General features: G+C 46.4%; 1 protein-coding gene across 1 annotated transcript in view; it reads right to left on the minus strand.

Annotated features, from left to right (window-relative positions):
- The window catches only part of Inadl (InaD-like (Drosophila)), a 291,743-nt gene that overhangs the window by 10,350 nt on the left and 263,617 nt on the right, over window positions 1-17,776 (minus strand). The window lies entirely within an intron of this gene.

Consider the following 17,776-nt stretch of genomic DNA (forward strand, 5'->3'; position numbering starts at 1 on the left):
ATGATTGCAGTTTGAAGCCAGCCCAGCCTTCAAACTACCCCGCACCCTGAGCTGTGACTCAAATGGTAGAGTGCCAGCCTTGAGCATAAAGCTCAGGGATGGTGCCCAGGTGCAGGACAGGTAAAGACAAACAAAAACACATTTTTTTGTTCAGTTGGCCAGCATCACATCACAGTTTATTAGTTTATTTCCCACTTTTATTTTTGTTCCTTCATATGCTGCAAATCTCTGATTATCCAAGTGGTAGAGGGCTCAGTCCTTTTCATCAAAACATACTCTAGTTATCTTTTCTTTCTTTTTTGTTTTTTTTGCTGGTCCCTGGCACTTGAACTCAGGGCCTGGACACTGTCCCTGAGCTTCTTTTGCTCAAGGCTAGCACTATTACTTGAGCCATATCTGCTTTTATTGGAGAGAAGAGTCTTGAAGACTTTCTTGCCTAAGCTAGCTTTGAACTATGATCCTCAAATCTCAGCCTCCACAGCAGCTAGGATTACAGGTGTGAGCCACCAGTGCCCAGTAGTAGTCATCTTATGAATTTGTGTGTGTGTGTGTGTGTGTGTGTGTGTGTGTGTGTGTGTGCCAGTACTAGAGCTTGAGCTTGGAACCTGGCACTTTTGCCTTTTCTTTTTCTTTTTTGCTCAAAGCTAGCCTTCTACCACTTGAGCCATTCCACCACTTCCAATTTTGCTGGCTAAGTGGAGATTAGAGTCCCATGGACTTTTCTGCCTGGGCTGGCCGTATACCATGATCCTTAGATCTCAGGCTTGCTGAGTATCTAGGACTATGGGTATGAGCGACCAAGGCTTGGCACAGCTCATGGATTTAAACAGCATCTAAGTGAAGATCATTCTCAAGGCTGCATCTCTAGCTGTATCTCTTACCTAACTCCAAATCCACATAACCAGTTCCCAACCTGACCTCTCCAGGGATGAAGTATGTTTGGAATGCTTTTCATGTATTCCAAACTAACATGTCCAAATCTGACCCATCTTCACCCTTTGCTCCTAGCCTTCCTCATATCAAGCAAGTGTCCTCTCCTTCCCTCACAGCTCACACCCATCCTCATGAAGTAGGTCCTTCTACAAAGCCATCTCTTGTCTGGAGTTTTATAATAACCTTCTCAATGGTGCCCCACTTTGGTCCCACAATCTGCAATAGCTAGAATAATTCTGTATAGGAAAGATAGTGTTATCCTATGTTGTGGATCTCCAGAGACCACCAAGGAGCTGATTCTGATGCAAGCACACGAGAGTCGTTTATTGCAAGCTGGAGCCTGGACTCACAACCGTCACCAACGCAGCGGATCAGAGCTGAGAGCCATGACCCCCCATTCAGCAAGCTTTTTATAGGTTACAAAGTTAGGCTTAGGGGATTTCCAGTTTAGCAACTACATGATTGGTTAACATCTAGCAAGCAAGTCTTATCACAATCTTATTGGCTAGCATATGTGGGCTAAACCGCAAGAATGTTAGCAATACTATCTTAGGCAACATCTGGAGCTTTAGGTACCTTCCTGTTATTTTCTGACTGGCAGTTGCTATTGGAGTTACAGGGTAGAACGTTATTGGGACATTCTGGAGTTTCTCCAGGAACCTGAGTTCATATTGTCAGTAGAGGCCTTCTCTCAAAATGGAGTCTGAGTTCAAAATGGCTGTACTTTGGCTAAGGCTTCACAATAGTGGATTCCTTGATTTCATTCCTCTGCGTAAAGCTATCTGAAGCAAATTCCACTGTGGCTCACAAGCTGAAGTCCTTACTAGGATCTACAAGGTCATGTGAAGGTGGCCAGCTCTGTGACATCTGTTCTTTATCCACATATTTCTCCTCTGCATTCAGCAAGATCCTCTTCTCTCACGTCAGGCCCCTCTCTCTGCCTGCTCTGCACGCGGCATCTGCAGGTGAGTTCCTGCACGTCTCTTGGGTCTTGGAAGTCACCAGTGTCCCCTCTCTGCTTTGTTTTCCTTCCAACCACTGTCACCATCTAACAAGCTACATCTATTTCACCTGATTTCTTTATCCACTATAATATCAGGGAGGATGTGAGTCGATGTTGGTCTGCCATGGGCTCTCATGGAGAACAATGCCTGTGGTACTGCAGGTGCTCAGTAAGTACCTGGTGAGTGATGGAATGCTTTGTAGTTGGTCCTGACCAAAGGCATAGCAGACAAATGACATTTAAACATTAGATTTATATTCAGATTCTGCAAAGAGCATTCCTGAGATTCCAAGAAGGAATGGAGGCAGTTCAGCTCAGAGAGCTGGCACAGGACCTGAGTGGAGTCCAGCATAGGGTTTTGCCACTCAACACCATGTTGAGCATTGGCTCCCTGGTGTGTTGAGTGAGAATCACCAAGGCCTGCCTCGGGCTTCTTTTTCTTGGAGTTGGCTTTCACCCCAACCTGTCACCACAGCTTCTTTTTCAAGAGCTCTTTGGTTGCCATTGCTTTTGACCACAGTCTGCCTCTAGGTTATGCGAACCTTTGTTGGTATCTACAGGAATCACCTTCAGGACCTTCCAGGGTAGCAAAATCCATGGATACTAAAGTCCCTTGCAAAACCCTATCCTTTTGAGTCAGATCCTGGTGGCTCATGCTTATAATCCTAGCTATTTAGGAGGCTAAGATTTGATCACAGTTTAAAGCCAGTGTTGGCAGACAAATCCAAGAAACTCTCATTTCTCAAATTAATCAGCTAAAAGCCCTAAGTGGAGCTGTGGTACAAGTAGTAGAGTACCAGCCTTGACCAAAAAGCCAAAGGAAAGCTTGAGACCCTGAGATCAAACTCCAGTACCAGCACATACACCAAAAGCATATCCTAGCTGGGTGCCCGTGGCTAACACCCGTAATCCTAGCTACTCAGGAGGCTGAGATCTCTTCAGTTTGAAGTCATCCCAGGCAGGAGAGTCTGTGAGACTCCTATCTCCAATTAACAACCAAAAAGCTGGAAGTAGAACTGTGATCCAAACGAGGGAGCGTTAACTTTGAGCAAAAGATGTTCTGGGAAAGTGCTCAGGCCCTGAGTTCAAGCTCTAGGGCCAGCACACACAAAAAAGAAAAGAAATAGAAAGCATACTGTCTCTACACGTCAGATTATTTCTTGATTACTTACAATGCCTAACACATGCAAATAGTTGCTATATTGTATTATTTGGCCAGAAACACAAGCAGAAGTCTGAATATTCAACACAGAGGCAAACATCACAGGCTTAACTTCATGTTCAGTCTATGGTTGGTTGAATCTAAGGACACAGACCCCAGGGATTCAGAAGGCTGATGGCGACACTTCATTGTACAAGGACTCTTGAGGACTTGAGTAACTTCATTTAGAAAAGGAATAGATGTAGCTGTAGTTTCAGAATGCACCAACAGAGGGCGCAGCTGCCTAACTCTCTAAATTGATGAATTTGTACATGTAGAAATGCAGAAGGCCTGCCTCAGGATGGATCAGAACACATTTAGGAATTTGGGACACATCCTATCCTGGGGAAAACGCTGCTACATGCAAGTAGTAGATCTTCAGGAAATATTCCATGAAAAACTACTGAATGAATTGGGGGATATTTAAGATAAATGACTTAAGGAGGAAATGTCATATCACAGTCTACTGAGTAGCTAGGATTTCAGGCATGAGCCACTGGCGCACAGCTCAAGTCCTAGATTTTACCTACAACATTCTTCTGCAATCTGTTTGCTTTTCATTTACTAATGATCACTATAATTCATTCCACCATCATCAAGAAGCTATCAATTGGAATCCTTACTCATCTTCTCCTGAATCATCAATTACCTTTTCAAATGCACAATAAGTAAATGACACGCTCCTGCTTAAAACTTTGTATTTGGGATGAAATTCCAAGCACATAAAAATCCAATCATTGAATCTCATTTATGCCTTTCCACTCTCCTCTGCTTTCTAGAGATCTCTTCACTCAAGTCCCCACCCAAATCAGTCAGCCTGGCATCAGCTGACTGGGATCATAGCTCTCTTTCATACGACAACCTTCTTTGACCAGCCTTGTCTAAATTAATTTAGTCAGTTTTTTTCCCCCATAGGACCCCAGCATTTTCTCATAAACTGGGATGGTTTGTGTTTGTGGGACTGTGGATCCATGAGCCCAAGGACCATTTCTCATCCACACAGTGCTAATGGCAGGCATGTAACAACTGCTTAATAATAAGGAGTTGTAGAGTGAAGGACTCCATCTAAAACTTTCATGAGCAATAGCGAGTCTATAAGGTTTCACTTTCAGAATTTCCAGAGCCAGAGTCCACGAGTCTTTTAAGGAGAAAAAAACCAAATGTGACAATTAAGGTGGTGTAGCAGGGCCCCATCTTTGGATTCACACTCACTGAAATGGAATGATGGCTTGACATTGGGGGTTTGAGAGGTCCCATGAGTGACCTGGCTAACCCATATGTTTCTGAGTTTACCTTGTTTCATTTCTTCTGAGTTTGCCAGCCTCTTTCTTCCCTACAGTAACCTTGGATCTCAAGAAAAACAGTCCTGAATGATGAACATCTGAAAGAAACTACAGAGGGTTGTTTCTCAACAGACTATCTTGGTATGATCCCAGCTCCTCATGGCTGATCTCGAGATAAGAGCCAAGGTTAGGATCAACCAAAGCATGGCCAGACCCAGACAACCTGGACGATTACCACAGAAACCTGCAGTCCTTGCTGACAGAACACTGCGGTCTGTAAATATTTCAAGTATTGATTGTATGTAGGTCAGTAGACCTCTGCTGCTTCTTGTGATCAAACTGTTAAGCAAGCCACTTTCCTGCTTTCACCACTGCTCATCTTTTTGCTTTGGCTTTCTAGGATGGGTGGCTGACCTTAGGACTCCTTGGCACTGGGGATTTGGCCCCAACTCTGGTAACAAGTAGATCTTAAAATGGAATGGCACAAGCTGGGCACCAGTGGCTCATGCCTGTAACCCTCACTACTCAGAAGGCTGAGATCTGAGGATCACAGTTCAAAGCCAGTCCAGGCAGGAAAGTCTGTAAGACTCTTCTCTCCAGTTAAACACCAGAAAACCAGAAGGGGCATTGTGATTCAAAGTGGTAGAGCACTAGCCTTGAGCAAAAGAGCTCAGGAACAGCACTCAGGCCCTAAGTTCATGCCTTAAAACTGACCAAAAAAAATGTTTTTAAGTTATCTTTCTAAAGTATGTTCAAATGCCAAAATTGGATGGCAACCTGCTCCTTCCTTTATTTGCTGCTTATTCCACTTAACAACAGCACTACTGAATATAAACTCACACTTTATGCTAGGCACTCTGGCCTATTAGTTATTATTATCTCCTATGAGATAAGCATGGGCATTACAAATGAGAGCCAGAAGCCAGAGCATTTAGGATTGACCCCAGGTCACAGAGATGGGAAGAGGTTGAAGCCATGATTCATACCCAAAGCTAGCGTTCATTCTGCAACCACACGTATATTTCACTCTAGAACCATATACACATACATGTATACATATATTTTACCCTAGAATCACATGTGTGTGGACACACACATAATTACTTAGTTCTACATGCTAGATACCCCTTTACCACTGGGCTACATTCCCAACCGAGAGTCTTGTACTCTTTGCTTTTTCTTGTGCACTAGGAAGGTTGACCTCAGGCCTCAGACTTAACTAGGCGAGTGCCTCACTACTTAAGCCATGTCTCATCCAAAATCCTATACTTTTTAATTGTATGTGGTGCCTTGGTTTCAGTTAGCAGGGTTTATAGGATGAGCACAGTTATAACAGCAGATCTAGCAAGAATCCCCAGGCACAATCCAGTCATACTCATCAGATAGTTCTACTTCAGTAAAAATCAAATTTTATCATCCAGCTGGAAAATATGAGATCACATCCCTCCCCAATTTTCTTGTGTCTCTACTAGCGCTCAACTACAGATGACAAACTTTCAATCCTAGAGACCTACCCTGGATCCTAGGAGCTGTCCAGACTCCAGTGATATTTGCAAGAATGGGGCCCAAGAGGCTGAATGGGAAACAGGAAGTTGAATTCCCAGTGGTGGTGTTGTGCGGGGGTACAGGGAAGGCACAGGTCTGTCATCGTCAGGAGGACTTCACATACCTACAGCGGCGGCCCGCAGCCTCCTTTAAGAGCAAGTTCTTTGCTGGGCAGCAGTTAAACCTTCCCTGGGGCCTGGCTTGTGAAAGCATCCAAGCCTTCCCTGGGGCCTGGCTCGTGAAAAGCAGGATAAGATCTCCTGGGGGTGTGGTCAGTGCTCTACAAGTCTAGCCCCGAAGTGCAGCTCCCAGTCCAGACTGAGCCCAGCTTCTGACACTCTCCTCCACCATCATACCTGGGACTGCAGGACCTGGAGGTGAGTCTTGGCATCTGCATGTGCTCTGGGGAGGGAAAGGAAGGCCAAATAGGCAGAGAGGAAGGGTATGTGTCTTTTGAAGATCTCAGTTTTGCAAAACGTTGAAGCAGGGTCTCCTTATGCAGCCCAGGCTGCTCTTGAACTTTCAACCCTCTAGCCTCAGCTTTCCCAGAACTGGGAATCACATCGTGCCAGATTTATTTTTTTCTTTCTTTTTAAAGTAAGTCTTGAACATCACCTCCACCTTTGAGGCTCTGAGAAGAGGAAGAGGGATGCCCTGTGCTTGGCTTGTGCTCCATGTCATCTATTGTGGGTAGCAGATGAGGCACTTACAGTGGAAGTGGAGAAGTTGGAGGGCGGAGGTCCCTTTTAGGAAGGGCACAGGGGCTGCATGGCTCTTACTAACAATAGGTATGGATGTCACGGTAGTTCAAGCGCTGTGGTGTTTGGGGTACCTGACTTTATCCTAAGATGTGTGGTCTGGTTGTTCTGCATCATGTGGACCAGCAAGTTCTCCCAGAGGAAGGTGGCGGGTGGGAAAGGTGACTGATGTCCTTTCTGCTCAACACCAGCCCAGTGAAAAATAAAACAGAACAAAACCCTGCAGGTCCTTGAAGTTTTGTGCCTCTCCTTCTTAAGGGTAGTGTTGCTGTAGGTACTAAACCTGCAACTGCTTGTGGTGGTGGGTGTGCATGTGTTACATTTCATCGAACTTGCTGAAATTGCCCAATGGTTGCACCATTTTAAATTCACACCAGAAGCTGGGCACTGGTGGCTCATAACATAATCATCCTAGCTACAATTGCCCAATGGTTGCACCATTTTAAATTCGCACCAGAAGCTGGGCACTGGTGGCTCATACCCATCATCCTAGCTACTCAAGAAGCTGAGAGCTGAGGATCTTGGGTTGAAGCCAGCCTGGGCAGAAAAGCCCATGATTTTCTTATCTCCAATTAACCAGCAACAAGCCAGAAGTAGAGCATAGCTCGAGTGGTATAACACACTAGCCTTGAGTGCAAAAGCTCTGAGTTCAAGCTCCAGGAGTAGCTTAACAACAACAACAAAATTCTCACCCGGTTTTTAATAAAAGTACTTTCTTTCCTCACATCCTCCCCAACCCTTGTGATGATCAAGAATTTCATAGTTTACCCACCTGAGGCAGAGCAGACAGTGGCTTGAAGCAAGAGGAAGGAAGCCAAGGAAGAGGAGGGGGAGACTCACGTAAGGAGACCAAGGAGAGGGTGATGCACCCACCCAAGGAGGAGACCTCTCTGCTCCAGAAAGGGCAGATGTGTGGCATCGAGGATGGAGATGCAGCCTTGTCCCCCGGGCCCGAGGAAGCATCAGAGACTTTGGCATCAGTGGAAGAAGAACCAATAAGCATGTTCCCCCCTCCCTCTGCCCTTCCTCCTTGGTCTGTGTTCCCCCCTCTCACTGCGCTCACTCCTCGGTGGGTGTTTCCTCCTCCTACCCCTCTTCCCACCCAGGCTGTGTTCCCCCCTCCCACCGCACTCTCTCCACACTCCGTGTTTCCCCCTCCCAGCGTCGCCCCCTCCCACAGGGCTCCTTTTCTAACTTGTATGTCCTTCAACCGTGTCTGTCTCTCGAACCATTCCCCCCAAGAAAATATTTCATGTGAGGCACTCGCTGGTGCTTTGGCTACTGTGGCATTGAATAACTCAGGATAAACAGCGAAGGTCCACTGGAACTTTCTGTTCAATAATAGAAAACTGCGGGTTCAATAAATGGTCCTACTTGCATACTGAGGCACATGTCTTTATTGCATGGTCCCTAGGGATTGTATTCAAGAATCATTATGTCCTGCAGAATCAAGAAGAATCAAATAGTTTCCAGAGAAGAGAGAGGACTGCAAAAAAAATAAATAAATAAAAAGTTGGCACCGGAGCTGGATGCGTAGCTTAAGTGGTAAAGTGCCAGCCTAGCCAGCATGAAGTTGAGTTCCAATGCTAACTCTGCCAAAAAAAAGCAATCAACAATAATAACAATAACCCCAAAATTCTTGAGCTCTTTGCTTAAAGCTTTGCAGAGCTTCGAAGCCTTGACAGGAACACGAAGGTATGCCTCACTTCTGAATGGGGGAGGATGTAGCTACTGCTGCTGTTGCTGCTATTACTGCAAATGATGAGCTTTGAATAAAGCATGACCATTATCCCTATTGCATCCTGAATCTCGTTTCAGTCTAGCTGGAGCTGAGAACCTGGCGTAGCTGGCAGAACTCAGCGCAGGACAGTGTTGCCCGAGGCTTGATGAAAGGGCAGCTGGAAGGGAGCACGTGGTACTTTGTGGTGGAGGTTCTGCCATCCTGGGTGGAGATGGGAAGGGATGGATGGGAGCCCTGTGAGTTCCAGATGATGGAGCCCCATCTGAAGGATGGGGCCCACCTGCAAAGCAGCTGCTAACTGGACCAGAGTTAGCATGGAGCCAGGCACCAGTAGCTCATGACTATAAACCCTAGCTACTCAGGAGGCTGAGATCTGAGGACTGCAGTTCTGAATCAGCTGGGGTAGGAAAAGTCAGTGAGCCTCTTATTCCAATTAACCACCCCAAATCCAGAAGATCCGGGACAACACCCAGACCCTGAGTTCAAGTCCCAGTAATGGCAAAAAGAAAAAAAAAAGATGCACACAGCTGAGAACCTTGAGAGATGAGCAGCTGGAGCTGTGTTGCAGACCTTGGAAATGGAGGTTTGGAGGGCCTGGTCTGCACTTTCAGATGTGGACTTGGAGAAGGAAGGTGACAGCTATACTTGAAGGGCTGACTGGCAGTGTAGCAGAAGAGGAAGCATCAGCAGCAAGCACTCCCACAGAAGACTCCTGGGCAGCCATGTGTGACAGTTCACTACATACCTGCCCTAGGCAAAGGGGAACAGTTCTGCCAAAAGCAGGGGGAGCCCTTGGGTGCATGGTTGCTGTGGCTATGCTCCTAGGGGCGGGTGGTGTTGCCTGAACCCCAGAAGGAGAGAAGCTGGCTTGGATCACTGCATACTCCTGGCTTTGGCAGAGACTGCACAATAGCTAAAGGCACGGGCCAAGGCAATTACTGTTGGAGCGGGTGAAGGCTGCTGTTTGAATCTGGTTGATGCAGAAGTCCCAGAGACTGAGACTGGGAATAAATGGCAGTCCTGTGCTAAGCTGGTGCAGGTGCTTCAAGAATTGGGCATGTGACTGGCTGTTTAATCCAACACAGGAGGGCCCAATGAGCACTTTACTGCAAGCATGAAGGCCCTGGAACTGTAAAATGCCCCTGTCTCCTCCTTTGGGTTGTTCATGGCTGTCTTAGATCCTTATGTGGGCCACTTTATAAATTAGGTCACCATGTTTGTGAAGTTTGGGTGAGATGAAATCCAGCGTCAACAGAGGAGTGCGTGCAATGGAAAGATCCAAGCAGCGGGAGGAGAAGCCCCAGTCAAGCCTCCAGCAATCAGGGCCCCCGTGGTGACTGATATACTGAACTTGACAGTTGGAACAGACCAGGCAGGGTATACCTGCTAGAATTATGGAACCAGATAAAGCCGGAGCAGAAGTACACCAAGATGGTCTTCTCCGCTGTATGCACACTATGCCTGGAGGACCACATGGCCTCTGCCTGTGTTTTTGATTAGGGCAGTGGTTGAGGTGCCCATCTAGTGATGGACAGAAGCTGTAGAATTGGCGATTCACTGGATCCAATGGCCAACAAGTACTGGCTTTTGTGGACAAAGGAAGAGAATATAGTCTTATTTTGGCAACCTGGAGAAAGTGTCTGGGACTCATGGGTATGAAGCTATCCAAGTGGAAGCACTTTTAGTAGGTATTAGATGCCCTACCCCCACATGCAGTATATGTGTCCCTCATATCTGAATACAGCTGCAAGATTGGTGTCTTCCAGGGGCCATGGCTGGAGAATTAACTAGGAATGTGGATAGTGAGAGCTGCAGTATGAGGTCACACCCAACACCCACACGATGCAGTGCCTCTGCCATGGTGGACAGTGAAAGATTACTACCTGCCTGACGGGCACCAAGAGGCATCAGTGCTTATCTGTGAGCTGAAGGATGCTATCACCTACCCTACACACAGCCCGGTCAACCCTCCCTTGTGGCAGGCGGGACTGAGTGAACCACTGTGGAACATACCACTATGTCTTGGCATTGGTGAATGCTTTCTCTCCACTGCCCTGGCCCCAGAGATGCAGGAACATTTTGGCTTTAAGTAGGATGTTCCAGGTCTTATTTGCATTGTGCAACTTTGAGCCATGGTTTGGTGGCTGGTGTCTTGGGAATAGAGTCTCTGTGCATATATTTCATCCTGTTGATGATAACCTCTGATTCCTTTACAGATTTAGAGAAATCAACGCCACACTGGTAGGACACCTGCAAGCATGTGGCTGGCCGCTAAACGTCGACAAGACTCAAGGGCCTGGCTTGTCAGTCAAGCTTTTGGGTGTTGTCTGATCAGGTAAGACAAAGATGATGCCCAAAGCAGTTATAGATAAAAGCACAGGTCTATCTCTGCCCAGCCCCACCACAACTCCCAGTTACAGGCCTTCCTTGGGTTACTTGGGTGCTAGAGAACATTTGTCTCTACCACCACATACATGTTGTTCTTGTATCCACTGGTGAGAAAGGGTGTTTTTTTTTTTTGTTTTCGTTTTTGCCAATCCTGAGTCTTGAACTCAGGGCCTGTACACTGTCCCTGAGCTTCTTTTGCTCAAGGCTAGTACTCTACCACTTGAGCCATAGCACCACTTCTGGCTTTTGCTGTTTATGTGGTACTGAGGAATGGAACCTAGGGCTTCATGCATGCTAGGCAAGCACTCTACCACTAAGCCATATTCCCAGCCTGAGGAAGGGTGTTTGATGGCAGAACAGGCTTGTCAAAGAGCTAGGAGGCTAATTCAGGAGGCACAGGCCTCTAAGTGATAGATCCAAACCTACCCTTCTATTACATGACTCAGGATGGGTTCAGTTGGGAGCTATGGATGAGACAACCCATGTTTTCTGGCCCTGGTCATGGAAAAGAGTTGAAAGGTGATATTTCCTGGTAGAGAAACAGTAGGCAATAGGGTACATGGCCCTGATCACTATAGAAACTGTGACAAGATTGGCTACAGTGGTAGTGAGGGCCACCTACACTCTAATGGGATGGATACAAAATTGGGCCAAAGTGCCTTGTACTATACTGGAGTAGTCCAGATCCCCACATTGACCAACTAGGGGACATAGTTGGAGCAGAGAAATGCCTTCTCTACCAGCCCACTGTTCTAGGGGTTGCATAGTTTTTGGTACCTATACATTCTGTGGCCAATGAAACAGCACCTTCTGTCCATGAGAACAGAGAGCTCGAGGTCTCCCCCTGTAAGGACAGAATGCCTTCAGTTACCAAGTACATTGGTGGGTCTAACCAATGCAACACAGCACCCTAGATGGGTGTTGCAGTACAGCTACCCACAGACACAAGCTGATGACACCAGATGGACAGAGTAGTCAGCATGTGGCTGATTGGCTAGTGGCCATGAGGAAGCCCCTTGATAATTTATATGTAGTTGGGCTGTATACAGATATTTGACTTTGGAAATGGGACGGTTGGGTAGTATGACACTGTCCCTGTGGAGACCGACCATGTGACAAAAATCTACGAAGAATGGGCTACCAAAAAAAGACATCACTGTGATGCACATGGTAGCGCCAGTCCAGGGGATGATGAGGCAGATGCATTGGTGACAGTTGAGTGGCTAGAGTGTCTGCCTGCTACTAACTTAGCTGCATGGTTATGCTTCTCTATGCTGGAGTAGGGACTGTGTGGTCACTGTGAAAACCTGGGGAATGCATATTCCTTGGGAGGCCCTTACAGCAGGCCTACCCAAAATGTACTGCATGCTCATACAAGCATCCTTGTAGAATGGTAGCACAGTATGCAGCGTGCCTTCCCCTGACTAGCTGGCAGGGAGGTTATGTCGGGCAGGCCCCTTCTAATGGATGGTACTAGATATGTACTTGGGCTCTGGATATGGCTACTGAATTGCCTGCTTTTCCCTTGTCAAATTGCTGCCTAGAGAGCTATTCTCTGAGCTCACAACATGTTAACTGCTTTATGTGGGCAGCTCTGAGTGGGGACAAATTTCACTGTATGACTGGGTGAAGCGGCTGCACACCAAATAGAAATTGTATGTACCTCACTGCTACCAAGCAGCAGGAATGGGGTCACTACATACCTGGTCCCCAGCTCCTGAATCGGTGGACACGGTGGCCATAGCCGGTGATCAGATCCCTAAGCCAAAAGGAAGGCTGGGCTCCAAAGAGGCCATGTTGCATCATACTACAGCCCCCATCCAGCGGCAGATAACAACGTAAGATATCCTTTTAAACCCTGGCTTTGAGAGGCAAGGTAATGCTTTGCTACTAGCCCCAGAGGGTATATTCAGCAGCCATAGGGCCACATGCTCATAGCCCTGGAAGGTTAAAGTGACCCACACGTAATGTAGATATCCCCCTGGGGGAAGGGTTTAGAAATGAACTTGAAAGCCACTCTCTTAGTGAACAGGAACTTGGGCCCCTACATGACAAGCTGTTTTCCAAGTTGTTTCTTTGTGCCAGTCCTGGAGGGCTTGAACTCAGAGCCTTTGCACTGTCGCTCTGCTTTTTCACTCAAGGCTGGCATTCTACCATTTGACACCTCCATATCTTTACTTTGCTGGTGAATTGGAAATAACTGTCTTGCAGAATTTTCTGCCAGGGCTGGCTTCGAACTGCAATTCTCAGATCTCAGTCTCCTAAATAGCAAAGATTATAGGCTTGAGCCAATAGTATCCCACTTGGGTCATGAGTCTTACAGAGACGTTTTGCTTTATCTTTATGGCCCATTTTGGCTCTCTACTACTAGTACACCCTGAACCCAAGGACCAACATACTCTTGCTAGAAGACCCGGAAAGCCCTCACTTGCTGAAATCACATTGTCCAGTGATAAGAATGTAGTACATATGGTACAGGATGGTAGAGATTTGCCTTTATGGGAACCCATGACCTCTCTTTCTTTCTAACCCTGAAGGATCTTACAGGCCAATACTGTGATTGACTGGGCCCGTACCTATGCAGCTGTGGCAAATGTGTCCTCTTGTTGGGTGTGCACGGAACTGCCAGTGAGTGCTTCGAAGGGCCTTCCGTGGTGTATCCAGCCCATGACTCTGGCCAACTGGACTTGGCTGATGGAGACTTTCCCTGGCTCAGCAGAGTGGAAGGACACCAAAGGGTTTCTCCTGTCAGCAGTCAGAGAGCATCCTGACCACGCAATGCCCTCGATAGGGTCCACGGCAAAGGATGGAGACCCTTGGTTATTAGCAGAGGCTGTGAAATTCACCACCACGTTCCCAATTTGTGTAGAACGCCTTAACGGCACGGAACCAGTGGGATGGGTGCCACTGTCCTTCTGTGATCGGGTGATTGCAGACAGGGAGGGCTCAGAGAAGGCAATGCTGCCTGTACCTTGGGGTACACTGTGGGTGTGTGGTAACTATGGGTGGCCGTACCGGCCTCAGAATTGGGTAGGTAGATGTACTTGGGGCCGGCCGTATCTCCCAGCCTCGGTTCGATATGAAATGCAGAATAGGCCACTGGGCCTATTTATGCTTCAAGACTCGAACATCAATGTAGAAAAGAAGGTGACTGCCTTGACCTCATACACTGCCAGAGCATTAAACCACACGCACCAGGCCCCGTCTGCCTTGAATGAAGCAGGGGATCAACCTCAAAAAGTAGTGTTGCAAAAACGCATGGCCCTAGATTTGCTCACTGCGGCCCAGGGAGGTATGTGCACTCAGTTGGGGACTGAGTGTTGTGTTTACATCCCCGGCAATCACTCCAATGTTAGCTCTGCTCTATCACATTCTCAGGAGGGAACCAGCATCCAGCAGCTTACTGGGCTGCCCTTACAAATATGGTGGGCCAACTTGGTTTCCTGGCATTGGCTACTTGTTGTTCTGGGAGTGGGGGCTTCCATTTTGGTAGTCGGTTGTTGTGGTATGTACTGTTGTTTTAAGCAAGTCTACAGCCGCTGGATGAGGGGCTGTTGCTGCTGTTACTGCCAATGATGAGTCTGTAGATGAAGAGCTTTAAATAAAGTATAGCCACTATCCCTAAGATGCCCCGTATTTTCTTCCACATATCTGAAATCTCTTTCGGTCTACATGGAACTGAGAACCTGCACAGCATCAAGGCAGGGAATTTACTGTGGAGCCAAAGTTAAGAATTCACAAGCCATTTCCTTCATTATATTCATACATGGATTTTTTTGTGCCAGTACTGGGGCTTGAACTCTGGGCCTGGACACAAAAATCTGGTGCTTTTTGGTGGCTAATTGGAGACAAGAGTCACACATAGACTTTCCTGCCTGGGCTGGCTTTGAACTGAGTAGGTAGGATTAGAGGTGTGAGCCACCAGTACCCAGCTCAATTTTTTCCTTTTTTATTTTAGCTTTAAACAATGATTTTCAAAGGTCAAAATCATTCTAGAATATTTAGAGATTCACTGCTCCTCTCTCCTATTAGTTTCTCCCTAAAATCATTTTGTAACCTTTTCAGCTGTTTCCTCTAGAACATTCATCCAGATTTTTATATAGTAACTTATAGTTCTTGATTTTTCCATTTTTGAAATGTAATCACTTCTCTGTGTGGAATATTTATATATATATATATATATATATGTATGTATGTATGTATATACACACACACACACACATATATTTTTTTTTTGGTTGGATGTGGGGCTTGAACTCTGGGCTTGGGCACTGTCCCTCAGCTCTTCAGCTCAAGGCTAGTGCTCTACCACTTGAGCCACAGTGCCACTTCCGGCTTTTTCTGTTTATGTGGTGCTGAGGAATCAAACCCAGGGCCTCATGCATGTGAGGCAAGCCCTCTACCACTGAGCCACCTTCCCAGCGACTATAAAGATTTGACTCCTGCACCATAATATCTGTATCTGTGGTACTGCTGGATCAAGGCACTCTGGTCACAGCACTGACCCTTCTCTTGGGCCAGCAGATGCCTGAAGGGTAACTAAATGTTGATATAATCTTGGCAACTCAGCCTTCAGCCTTCATTTGCATCTGCCCCCTTTGCTGCCTTCAACTTTGGGTCAGATCCCTGCCCAGCTGTGCACGTAGACACATTCATCACTGAAGGAGTGTTTGTCTAGTTTTTCCTTCAAGGCTGAAGCCACTAAGATAAGAACAGTTTAGGGATTTTGAAAATCTTGAAAAAATTTCCAAAGACATCAACAGAGTATCGACACCAGCTTTTCCATGTCCTGCAGCAGACCACCAGAAGAGCATCTAGAAATCGGCACTCATTTTCTTAAACCTAAAGGAAGGTTCAGTCTCTGAATTAGCTTCACCTTGCCTTTCTTACTTGTGCCTCCTCCTGAGTCATGCACTCCCTGAGTTGCTTGGATTCCAGGATCACAGGTCTGACAGATAAACATCCTGTGAAGTCAATCAAAGCTGCTGCCCACACCAGCTGTTTCCTTGACACAGATAAAACTCTGCGTAACCAGCCTCGGGATAATGATCAACCAGAACACCACCTGATTGAGATGGCTAGCTATGCAAACCCTTTTGACTCTTGCTCCTGTCCTCTCCCCATACAACCCCCAAACCACTTCAGAAAGTTCCAAGACAGCCTTGCTTCTGTTTTCCCTGGGAGGCCAAGCAGAAGACATCCATTCCTTCTCCTGTACTCAGCAACACTTATCTCCAGTTTTGTTGGGGCAAGTTGCTGAGCCTGGTTCTTCAGGACCTCCAAAACTAGACCCTCTTGGCTTATAAGGTTAGCTGGGTGTGGTATAGTACTTAGTTGAGTATATACCTATAAATCCTAGCACTCAGGAGGCTGAGGCAAAGACAAAATTTGAGGCCAACCTGAGCTACATATTGAAATTCCCATCTGAAAAAAGAAATTGTTTAAAAAAAGCCACTCAAGGGCTGGGAAGGTGGCTCAGTGGTAGAGCGCTTGCCTTGCATGCATGAGGCCCTGGGTTCAATTCCTCAGCACCACATAAGCAGAAAAGGCTGGATGTGGCGCTGTGGCTCAAGTGGTAGGGCACTAGCCTTGAGCTGAAAAACTGAGGGGCAGTGCCCAGGCCCAGAGTTCAAAAAAAAAATAGTAGAGCATATAGATTGTAGGATTTTGTTAAAAACTGATTGCCTCGTAATTCCACAGACACTAAGAAATGAGCAAAACAAACTACTGAAGCAAATAGAATTGGGAACAGTTAGCAATATCAGTCTCAGCCACATATCAGTCTCAGATGTCTAATCCACAACTGGCAATAAGCAACAATCAGACTTGAAGAGTATAATTATCTCCTTCTGATAGCCAGAGTTAGCAATTTAGACCCCTTTCCTTCTCCATTTGCAGTCTTCATCCCTCTGTGCCACATGCACAGGTGTAAGACACTCACAGAAAGTCTTTCCATATTCTCAGACACATCTGACCTTCTCTTTGACTTGTCCAGTGGCCAGCTTAGCGGACATAAAAGCAATCATCTAGTGACAGGTCAGCCATGGCAACTGCGTGGCTGGTACTGCCCCATGCACATTGCTTTTGTGAAAACAAACACAAGCAGTGGCTGGAAGGCCCCTGCTACAGGACATCAGAATTTCCTCTTTTGTGGCTACAGCTTTTAGGCATGTGCTCCATGCCCCTAAGTGTGAAGACTACAAATATGGCCTCAAAGTAGTCTAGTATTATTAATTCTTTTCTCAGTATTAGGACTTGAGCTCAGGGGTTCCTGCTTGCTAGGTAAGTACTCTACCACTTGAACCATATTCCTTTTATGCTTTTAGTATTTTTCAGATAGGTCTTGCTGTGCGTGTGTTGTGTGTGTGTATTTTCTTTTTGGCCAGTGTATTTTTGTTTGTGTGTTTGTTTGCCTAGGATTTCAGTCCTCCTATCTTCACATGTGAAGAAGCTGGGAATATAGGCATGAATCGCTATACCTGGCCCCCTTCCATTAATCTTCTTATAGCACAAGTGAAAAAAAATATAAATGCTAAGTAATATGATTCACGAAAGAGAACATTTTAAACTCAAATATTTTCTCAGCCAGGTGCTAGTGGCTCCTGCCTGTAATCCTATCTACATATGAGACTGAGATCTGGACAAGTGGGGTTAGAAATCAGCCCCCACAGAAGTCTGTAAGATTTCATTTCCAGTTAACCAAAAATGCTGAACTGGACGCATGGTTCAAGTGGTAGGATGTCAGCTGTGAGCAAGAAAGCCAAACTATAGTGAAAATGCTAGGCACTGATTTCAAGCTCTGGTTCTGGTACACACACACACACACACACACACACACACACACACACACACACACACACACACACGCACACGCGCACACACACACACACAACAATTTTCTTTTGAAAATATAGAAATAGGAAA

This window comes from Dipodomys ordii, unplaced genomic scaffold (genome assembly GCF_000151885.1).
Source record: "Dipodomys ordii isolate 6190 unplaced genomic scaffold, Dord_2.0 Scaffold61, whole genome shotgun sequence".
Classification (NCBI taxonomy): domain Eukaryota; kingdom Metazoa; phylum Chordata; class Mammalia; order Rodentia; family Heteromyidae; genus Dipodomys; species Dipodomys ordii.